This window comes from Gossypium arboreum, chromosome 13 (assembly GCF_025698485.1).
Source record: "Gossypium arboreum isolate Shixiya-1 chromosome 13, ASM2569848v2, whole genome shotgun sequence".
NCBI classification, from domain to species: Eukaryota; Viridiplantae; Streptophyta; class Magnoliopsida; order Malvales; family Malvaceae; genus Gossypium; species Gossypium arboreum.
This window is the reverse complement of record NC_069082.1, coordinates 51,834,701-51,846,586: the sequence shown is the minus strand read 5'-3', so window position 1 is coordinate 51,846,586 and position 11,886 is coordinate 51,834,701.

Genomic DNA, 11,886 nt, shown 5'->3' with positions numbered 1-11,886 from the left:
ACCTTTCGGTTTTGTGTAAATTTGGATAGCCATGCGAAAATGGCTTAAGTATACTTTGATCATAGCATTATAATCGTTTTGTATGTTGTCCGTCGAGAGGTATGGAAATGTTGGTAATGGTTAGTCATGGGAATGGTTATTCATGATCACTTTTGGTATATGTATGACAAACTCTAGTTGATCCATGGAGGATCATGAAATAGGTAAAGTTTACCTTAAAAATAGATGCTGGCAGCAGCAGTGATGTGGATGTGAAAAATCTCTAAAAATAGTAGGAATGGAATTAAATAGCAAGTAAATTATGTAATTGAACCTTGATGAATCTATTTTCATAGGAAAGTAACGAATACGCTCATATAAATAGTATATTATGAGATGTTAAAGTTTTCGTGAGACAGGGCCAGAACGGTTTCTGGATCCCCTGATCTGACTTTGGAAATTCATTATAAATTAACCAGAGACATTTAGAAGTCATGCCATATATGTATAGATTCCTTTTTGAGTCTAGTTTCTATAAAAACAAACGAAATCAGTATTGAAGCCCTGTACAGGGAGATATCTAAATCGTAATGCATGAAGGTCAGTGTAGTCGCACCCTATAACAGGGGAGAATTTAACTAATAAACTGTACTAATTGGCCCGACCAAAAATTCTAGAAAAAAATCTGTAGATGAACATATGAGTCTAGTTTCAGGGAAAAATTACTAACTGATTTTCGAGTTTTGGAACTCAAGATATGATTTTTAAAGTGACAGTGACGCAGTTAGCCAATTGCCTGGAAATTTTTAAAATGGATTGTGAAAGCGAGTGATTTAAGTCTGCAAACCCCTCGTGTCTGACTCCGGCAACGGTCTCGTGTACGGGGCGTTACATTTAAATTGGTATCAGAGCTACAGTTTAGTTGATTCTAGGAATACCGTAATGCGTTGGGTTTAGCTATACATGCCATTTTATGTGATTATTTGATAGTGTGGTGATTTCTGACATTTGCAAATGTGTTTATTTATAGTAATGGATCCCGATCCCGACCGAGCGGTAGCTGATGATCTTGAGAGTGTAGCGCCTGCTCCCGCACAAGGGACAGCGCCGGCGGACTCTCAACCTAATGCTAGTAATCCGAATGATGAAGCTAGACAAGCTTTCTATAGCGTGATGAATGATTGGTTCAACCAATACATTCGAACTAATACGGCTGTTCCACAACCTCCATTCCCGACAAATACCACCCTCGCACCTACAATACCTCCGGTAACTGACCAAGTAAGGTCAAATAAGCCCCCAGTTGACAGAATCCGAAAATATGGGGCTACCGAATTTAAGGCTACGGACAACGATGATGCCGAGCAAGCTGAATTTTGGTTGGACAACACTATCCGGGTACTCGATGAGCTATCTTGCACACCCGATGAGTGCCTAAAGTGTACTATCTCCTTGCTACGTGATTCTGCTTACTATTGGTGGAACACGTTGACTTCTGTCGTGCCCAGAGAGCAAGTAACTTGAGAGTTCTTCCAAACCGAGTTTCGAAAGAAGTATATCAGTCAGAGATTCATTGACCAAAAACGGAAGGAATTTCTTGAACTCAAACAAGGTTCCATGTCGGTTACCGACTATGAACAAAAATTTGTAAGGCTTAGCCGGTACGCGCGAGAATGCATTTCTTCAGAAGCCGTGATGTGTAAACGTTTCGAGGATGGGCTGAATGACGATATAAAGTTGTATGTAGGCATTTTGGAAATCCGAGAATTTGTGGCACTTGTCGAGCGAGCTTGCAAGGCCGAGGAGCTCAGTATGGAGAAAAGAAAAGTTGAGGAGGGAGCAAGGGAGTTTTGTAAGAGGTCTTCGGGGAAGCCCTTCCCACAGTCATCGAAGAAATTTAGAGATGGCTTAGGCCGGTCTAGGGACACTTTGGACTTTTCTAGACGAGATCGAGATTGACCCCCTGTGAGCACACGAGTCACTTCTGTAATATCCCGAATTAGGGCCTAATCAGAATAGTGGTTTCGTGACCATAAATCCGAGATAGAAATAATTATTTTATAATTATTTTGAGGTTTATGATATGATTGCATGATTGTATGAAAATTTCGTGATGAAATTCTATGCCTAAAGTGCTTAAATTGAAAGTAGGGACTAAATCGAATAAGTTGCAAAACTTGCATTCTAGAAGTTTTAGTATGAAATTGTTTTGGAATATTAATGAGGAGGTCTTAAATAGCAATTTGACCAATTTTAAGTTCATGGACAAAATTAGGACATGGAAGGAATTTTTGGAAAGTTTAGTAGTAAGGGTATTTTGGTCATTTAGTTATTAAAATGAATTAAAAACAAAATTAAAAGCCAATTTTGTCCATCTTCTTCATTAGGCCAAAATTTCAAGGGTTCTCCATAGCTAGGGTTTGTTTCAAGCTTCCAAGCTCCATAGTAAGTGATTCCAAGCCCGCTTTTAATGATTTTTACGTTTTGAGATCCCAAGAACTCGATAAAGCTTATGTTAGTAATAATTTAACCTAGGGTTTATATTTGGAAAAATACCCATAGGTGAAATTTGTGTATTTTGATGTTTTATGATAGAATATGAAGTTTTAAATTATGTTAGACAACTTGTACTACTCGATTTTAAGTAAAAACGAGTAAAGGGCTTAATCGGTAAAAATACCTAATAGTCACAAGTACATGTTAGAGTGAGAATTTGATGTTGCCATAGAAGAGAAAAGTGATCAGCATGTTGTAAAACATAAGAATAAGGAATAAAGTTTAATCCAGAGCCTAGGGGCAAAAATGTAAATATGCAAAAGTTTAGGGGTAAAATTGTAATTTTGCCAAAATTTGAGTTAAGGATTAATTTGATAATGTGAGTATTAAATAAGCTAAATGTGTTATTTTAGATCAAGAAAGACGTGGAATCGACCTCAATCGAGGAAAAGAAAAGATTGTGGACTAAATTGCAAAATCTTTGTATTTTGGTACCAAGGTAAGTTCGTGTGTAAATAATGTAGCATAATGGTTATTTTTAAGTTATTGATGTTAATTATATGTTATGCTGAATTTTATTATGAAATGTATGCTTTGTGGTTAATTTCAAATAATATGTAAATTATGTGAACTACTTGTTAAATATAATTGTTACCGAGTATTGATTTCGGCATTCTACGGAAGACGACAAGGATAAGTGTTTGAGGAAAAAAGCCCATTTGAACCTTAGGAATAGATTAGGATACAAGTGACATGTCACTAGGATGGTTGAGCATCCGAACTCGTTGAGTTGAGTCCGAGTTCACTTATGGATGCGAATGTCCGAACTCGTTGAGTTGAGTCCGAGTTCGTGAGATGTAACTAGGCATCCGAACTCGTTGAGTTGAGTCCGAGTTCACTTATGGATGCGAACGCCCGAGCTCGTTGAGTTGAGTCCGAGTTCGCTTATGGGCGGGTTACATGATTGCTTGATTGAATATGTGGCAATTATATGCAAATTATCCATGTATCCGAATTATATTCGATGTGTTCAACGGGTAAAGTTCTACTCAAATGGAGGAATATTCGAGATGTAAAGAGACGTATTGGTAAGTGATGTGAAATGGATATTTTGGACAGGTATGTATTTAACCCTCGGGTTGAGTATTGATACAACCACGATAAGGTAATAAGATGATGAAAATGATTAAAATGTGATATGTGTTTTAGTGATACATGCTAATGTTGATTGGTATGACTGTTTGTTATGTTACTTATTATTTGCATATGATCTTACTAAGCATTTATGTTTACTCCTCCTTCTTACTCATTGTAGTTTTGGACAAGCCAGCTCAGAGTCGGGATAGGTCAAGGCTCAGTCACACTATCCTAAGACTTTTGGTAATGGCTTGTAAATTTAAGTATGGCATGTATAGCAATATACCTTTTTTGTGTAAATGATCTTATGGTATGGTGATGGAATGGTTGAGGAAATGCTTGATAATGATAAATTATGAAAATAGTTAGTTTAGATTATATTTGATGTTAAGGAAAATTATTAAGATACTTAGTGCATAAAACTCATAAAAGGGATGAAATTTGCCATAAACAGAATCTGCAGCAACACTGACGCAAGTTTAAAATTTACTAAAATCATAGAAATTGAAATTGGTGATGGACTACATATCAAATTTAAGCTTATTATGTCTAGTTTCACATGAAACAAATGAAACAGGTAAAGGAATTATATGTTACAAGATATTTGAATTTTAGTGAAACAGGGTCATAGCAGTTTCTGAATCCCCTGTTCCAACTTTAGAAATTCACCATAAATTGTAAAGATATAATTAGGTGGTGTATTTTATATTCTTAGAATCCTTATTGAGTCTAGTTTCAGGAGAAATAAACCTCATAGTCATATGGGTTTTGTACAGAGAGAAACGTGGTTCGTAGTAAACAGAGGTCAGACCAGTCAAGTCCTGAAACAGGGGTAACTTTAACTAATAAACTGTACTAATTGGCCCAACCAAAAATTCCAAAAAAAAATTAGTAGATAGGTATATGAGTCTAGATTTAGGGAAAATTTATGGATCTTGATTTCGAGTTTTGTAACTCGAGATATGATTTTTCTTATGACTGTGATTCAAGTAGCTTAAAAGTTGTGAATGTAGAAATAAATAATCCAAAGTTCTAAATATGTTAAATTAAGCTTAGTAACACCTCATACTCGACTCCGGTGACGGTCTCGGGCGTGGGGGCGTTACAACTTCGATCGCCAGTGTTGGAAATGATCGTCGAGACAGAACGGAGTGCCAATATTGTGGCAAATGGCATTCTGGGAGTTGTAGATTCCATGACCGCTCCTGTTACAAGTGCGGGTCAGCCGACCACTTTATCAAAGATTGCCCGAGATTGTCTGAACAGAATGTAAATCAGAGTGGGAAACCGGGTGCTACCACTGCTCGAGGTAGACCATCTAGAAATACGGGCAATGCTAGTGTGACAGCCCTAATTTGACCCTAGTCGGAATGTGGTTTCGGGACCACAAAACCGAGTCATAAAATTTAGTTAAAATTTTAATTGCACATCTTATATGTGTGATAATACTTGTATAAAAATTTGATGTTTTAATTTTATCTTAGGAATGTGAATTTTGCTTGAAAGGATCTAGTTGAGAGACTTAGAAAATTATGATAGGTAAATAAGTAAGGACCAAATAGTAGTAAAATAGGAAAGTTTGGGTTTGCATGTCAAAGTGCCCAATTCATGTTAAGTGGCCGCCAAGCATGGTTCAATTCCTCCAAGTTTATGTTTTTATTATTTAATATTGGTAAGTAAATTAAAATAAATTAAAGAAAGGAATTAAAAAGGAAAAGATGAATAAAATAAGGAGGGAAGAGGGAGTGTTCATCTTTTTTTTCTTTGGCTATTGCCGTGAGTGAGGAGAAGGAAGGGAGATTTGGTTATTTGATTTTGGCTTGGAAGATGGCTAGAATGAGGTATGTATTGAATGATTCTTGAAAATCTATGCATGTTTGAGATGGTTAGTTCAAATTCTACTCATCCTATAGATTAGACTTAGGATTTTGAGGTTGAAATTGCCAAGAAGCTTGAAACTCTTAGTAGATGTGTTAATGTCATTAAAATGGATAGTAATGTAGGATATGGTGAGTGGTTAATTGCTTTTAACTTGAAAGTTGAGGTTAAAATGGGTTAAGTGATTGCCGAATCTAATTTAGGGGTGGAGGATTGTGTTCATGTTATATTGGATAGGTAGAGGTTGTAATGAGGTTGAAATTGTTGAATTGTTAGTTGGGTAACAAATGAAGCAATCGGCCATATGGGGTAAAATGGGATGTTCATTTTAGTTGTTGTTTCATTTTGTGAGAAATGGGTCAAGTGTTCATGAGATGAAATTTTGTGATTAGATGAATTAAAAGTAATAGTATAGTTGATATATATATATATATATATATATATAGACATACATATTCGGCCATCACTTAGGAGCTTACGTGATGTTGAGTTTAAGCTTTGCATATTCGGCTATGTATACATATATATATGTAAGCCCATTCGTGATATTACCTTAGGACTATGTATATATAACCGACAAAAAAATGGGAAAAACTAGCAAAGGTGATTGCCGAATGTCCAAGTATACATATGCATGTGTGATTGGATTATTGAAAGCATGGTAATTGCATAAGGTTATTAGCCGAATAGCTAAGAACAAAAGGTAGCAAGATAAAAATTTTACCATGCCATTCCGTATGTCATAAAATCATTAAAATGTGAACACCAATAAATGTAGGAAAGCGGTTGAATGAGTTAATTTATTTGTTTAAGCTCAAGATCCTAAAGGAGAGGCGTCCAACAAGGGGAAATCGAAGGTCATCGAGTAGCCGACTTGGAATTATTTTACCCAACACAAGGTAAGTCATTAAGCATATAGTTGGTATTGATTTAAATGATCGTAATACCTATGCAATTGTGTTTAATGAGATGAAATGTATACAAATGTATATGTATGTAGAGATGAAATTGTCGAATGTAAAAAGGAAGTGAAGCGTATAGAGTGGCTGGTTTTCGGCACTAGGTGTGCGGGCAATAAGTGTTCACGGTTGTGAGATTGGCACTAAGTGTGCGGGCTTGAAATGCATGGCACTAAGTGTGCGAGTTTAAAGTACATGGCACTAAGTGTGCGTGGTTGATTATTAAGCACTATGTGTGCAAACCCACTATATATATATATATTTTCTATCAATTATTTATATTAAGGGTGCGACCTTACCGAGTCAATTTCGGACAGCGGAAAGGGTAAGTACCTTGAGTTCATGGCTAATAGGTGCTATGTTTATATTTGGAGTTGAGTGTGGTAAGTTTTGAACCTATGTGATGATTATAATTGAAGTCACGTACATAAGGTTCATCGTGGAATAGGTGAAAGTTCGTTTAGTTGTATGATTGTAACGAAAATAAAATGATGTATGGAAATGCCTCAATTATTCTATTGACTAGCGTATGAAATGTCAATGTAGGACTTGGAATGAGATTGAATCGTGAGGTCTAAGAAACTATGGCATAGTTCGGTATGGATGGAGTACTTAGCCTCATTTCGTTGTTTCCTCTTGTGAAAATTTTATTAATGGATGGTAGTGTAATGCTTATGACTTACTGAGTTATATACTCATTCGGTGTTTGCTTGTCACCTATTTTAGGTTTCTTGGACTCGACTTTTTGCGTATTCGGGACCGTCATCGAAATCATCACACCGGCTAGCAACTTTTGGTATTTTCTTCTTAGTTGGTCTAGGAGAACATTTCGGCATGTATAGGCTATTATGTTTTGTTGAAATTTGGTATGTAAACTTTTAGCCATGCGAAAATGGCATAAATGTTCGGTTGGAATTGGTTCTATGATGTTTGGACACAAGTCTTGGTAATTTGGTTGAGTATTGGTAGAGGCCTACTCGATTATTATGCCATATGTCATGGCTGATTATTTTCGGTGTTAAATTCATGATTTGGTAATAGTGTAGTGGGGAGATGCTCGGTGATGATTAGCCTTTGGCATGGCTAGTCATGGTCATAAATTGTGACATGTATGATGAATTATTAGTTAGATCAAGGAAAAATCATGAAATAGGCATAGTTTGTTTTAGTAACAGATGCTGACAGCAGCAGTGATGTGAGATTGAAAAATCACTAAAAATAGTATAAATGGAATTAAATAATGAATAAATTATGAAATCGAATCTTGATGAGTCTATTTTCATATGGAAGAAACGAAATGACCATATGAGCTGTATGTTAGGAGTTAATTAAATTCTTGTGAAACAGGGCCAGAGCGATTTCTGGATCCCCTATTTTGATTTAGAAAATTCACCGTAAATTTTATCGAGATAATTATAGGTCGTGCCATATATGTACAAATTCATTATCGAGTCTAGTTTCATTAGAGACAAACGACATAGGCATTGAAGCCCTGTACAGGGAGATATTTAAATCGTAAGGTACAGAGGTCAGTGTAGTCGAACCTTGAAACAGGGGAGACTTTAACAAATAAAATGTACTAATTGGTCCAACAAAAAAATTCTACAAAAATTCCCCCATATATATATATGAGTCTAGTTTCGGGGAAAATTTACGGAATTGGATTTCGAGTTTCAGAACTCAAAATATGATTTTTAAAGCGACCACAATACAGTAGCCAGCTTGCCTGGAACAAAAAAAATAGGGGGAAATAAATGTAGTAAGCCGGGAACACCTCGTCTTCGATTTCCGGTAATGGCCATGAGTTCGGGGTGTTACAGCTAGTGGTGGTCAGAGAGGATCTAGAGATGCTATGACCAGATCTGAGGCTCGTGCTCTTGCTAGGGCTTATGCTATACGCGCACGCGAGGATGCTTCCTCGCCAGATGTTATTACCGGTACTTTTACTCTCTTTGATACTAATGTGATTGCTTTGATTGACCCTGGTTCTACTCATTCTTATATATGCGAAACCTTAGCATCCAGTAAGACTTTACTTATTGAGTCTACTGAGTTCGTAATTTGGGTGTCAAATCCCTTGGGTCGTTACATGCTTGTCGACAAAGTGTGTAAGAAATGCCCCCTAGTAATTCGAGGTTCCTATTTTCCGGCGGACTTGATGCTTTTGCCGTTTGATGAATTTGATGTTATCCTCAGTTTAGATTGGTTGACCGTGCATGATGCGGTTGTGAATTGCAAAAGCAAGACTATCGATTTGAGGTGTGTAAATAACGAGATAATCCGAGTTGAGTCTACGGACTTAAAGGGGTTACCAGCTGTAATATCAGCAATGTTGGCCCAGAAATATGTAAGAAAGGGGTGCGAAGCATACCTTGCGTATGTACTTGATGACAAAGAGTTAGAAAAGAAACCCGAATCTGTGCCGGTGGTTTGTGAATACCCGGATGTTTTTCCTGAAGAATTGCCAGGTTTACCACCTGTTCGGGAGGTAGAGTTTGGTATTGAGCTTGTACCTGGGACTACGCCAATTTCGATAGCTCCGTATCGTATGGCGCCAACCGAGTTAAAAGAGTTGAAAGTTCAGTTGCAAGAGTTGACGGATAGAGGTTTCGCTCGACCAAGTTTCTCACCTTGGGGTGCACCAGTATTGTTTGTGAAAAAGAAGGACGGGACCATGAGGTTGTGCATTGACTATCGTCAGCTGAATAAAGTGACGATAAAGAATATATATCTCATATCGCGTATTGATGATTTGTTTGATCAATCAAGGAGCCTCGGTGTTTTCAAAGATAGATTTGAGATCGGGTTATTACCAGTTGAGAATTCGAGATTCGGATATACCCAAAACTACTTTCAGAACGAGATACGGCCACTACGAGTTCTTAGTGATGCCATTTGGGCTCACTAATGCCCCCGATGTATTTATGGATTTGATGAATCGGATCTTCAAAGATTTGGACCGGTTCGTGGTTGTGTTTATTGATGACATCTTGGTCTATTCAAGAGATGAGACCGAACATGCTTGAGCACCGAGATTAGTGTTGCAAATTTTACGGATAAGCGGTTATATGCTAAGTTCAAGAAGTGTGAGTTCGTTAAGAGAGGTTAGCTTCGGGCCATGTGGTATCTGCGACGGTATTCGAGTTGATCCGAGCAAAATTTCAGCCATACTTAACCGGAAGCCTCAGGAATATTACCGAGGTTCGAGCTTTTGGGGCTTGCGGTTACTACCGACGGTTTGTGAAAGGTTTTCGATGATAGCCACACCGATGACGAAACTACTTGAAGGATGTTAAGTTTGAATGGACGAAAAGTGTCGTAAAAGTTTGAACAATTGAAAACGCACTTAACTAAGCTCCAAAGACTAGTGCAGCCCGAATTAGGTAAGGAGTTCGTCATTTATAGTGATGCATCCCTACTTGGGTTGGGTTGCGTATTGATGCAAGAAGGTCGAGTTGTGGCCTATGTGTCGAGACAATTAAAGCCACATGAGAAAAATTATCTGACCCATGACCTCGAACTAGCTGCCATCGTATTTGCTTTGAAAATATGGCGACATTATTTATTTGGTGAGAAGTGCCATGTGTATTCGGATCACAAAAGTCTCAAATATTTGATGACTCAAAGAGACTTGAATCTGCGACAAAGGCGTTGGCTTGAGTTGTTGAAAGATTATGAACTTGCCATTGACTATCACCTGGGAAAGGCTAATGTGGTTGCGGATGCCTTATGTCGTAAATCACTGTTTGCTTTATGAGCGATGAATGTACACTTGTCTGTTCTATCCCACAATGTGTTAGTGGCGGAATTAAAGGCCAAACCATTGTTGATTCGTTAAATTCGTGAAGCTCAGAAAGTCGATGATGAACTGGTTGCAAAACGGGCTGAATGTGTTTCAAATATGGAATCAGAGTTTCAAATTGATGATGACGATTGTTTGAGGTTCAGAAGACGGTTGTGTGTTCCAAGAAATTCAGAACTCATTTCGATGGTTCTGAAGGAAGCTCATTGTAGCCGAATGTCGATTCACCTGGGGAGTACGAAAATGTACAATGATCTGAGACGTCAGTTTTGGTGGCATGGTATGAAACGAGACATTTCCGATTTTGTCTCGAAGTGCTTAGTATGTCAGCAAGTGAAGGCGGAACATCAAGTGCCTACGGGTTTACTTCAACCGATCATGATACCTGAATGGAAATGGGATCGAGTCACGATGGATTTTGTATCAGGGTTGCCAGTGTCGGCAAGTAAGAAGGATACGATTTGGGTTGTTGTCGATAGACTGACTAAGTCGGCTCATTTTATCCCCGTACGTACGGATTTTTCATTGGATAAACTAGCTGAATTGTATGTTTCTCAGATTGTGAGATTACACGGGGTACCGATTTCTATTGTGTCAGATAGAGATCCGAGATTCACCTCACAATTTTGGAAGAAATTGCAAGAAGCTTTGGGCACCAAGTTGCATTTTAGCACCGCTTTTCACCCCCAAACCGATGGTCAATCCGAGCGGATAATTCAGATACTTGAGAATATGTTGAGATGTTGCATCCTCGAGTTCAGTGGTTCGTGGGAGCGGTAGTTACCTTTGATTGAATTCGCTTACAACAATAGTTTTCAATCAAGTATTAAGATGGCACCTTACGAGGCCTTGTACGGGCGTAAATGTCGTACACCATTGTTTTGGACCGAACTCGGTGATAGTAAAATTTTCGGAGTGGATTGGATTAAAGATGCTGAACAGAAAGTAAGAATAATTTGTGAAAGTCTGAAGGCGAGATCGATCGCCGAAGTCGATGCGATTTAAAACGAAGAGATATTGAGTATCAGGTGGGAGACAAGGTGTTTCTTAAGGTCTCACCTTGGAAAAAGATACTCAGATTTGGCCGTAAGGGCAAACTGAGTCCGAGGTTCATCGGGCCATATGAGGTATCCGAACGAGTTGGTCCGATTATGTATCGCTTGATTTTGCCCCGAACTTGAAAAGATTCACGACGTCTTTCATGTTTCGATGCTTCGATGTTATAGATCTGATCCGTCACACGTGATTAATCCATTAGAAGTTGAAATTCAATCTGACTTGAGTTATGAAGAGGAACCGATTCGTATCCTAGCTCGTGAAGTGAAAGAGTTGCGAAACAAAAGGGTTCCGTTGGTAAAAGTGTTATGGCTCAAACACGGAATCGAAGAAGCTACTTGGGAAACCGAGAACTCTATGAAAGAACGATACCCAAACACATTTTCGGTAAGATTTTCGGGACGAAAATTTCTTAAGTGGGGAGAGTTGTGACAGCCCTAAAGTGACCCTAGTCGGAAGCGGTTTTGGACTGCTAAACCGAGTCACCAAATTATTTGAATGTGATATTTATTGTCTAAAATATGTGAATATGAATGTGCGAAAATTTTAAGCTTCGATTTAGTTAATTGCATGTGAATG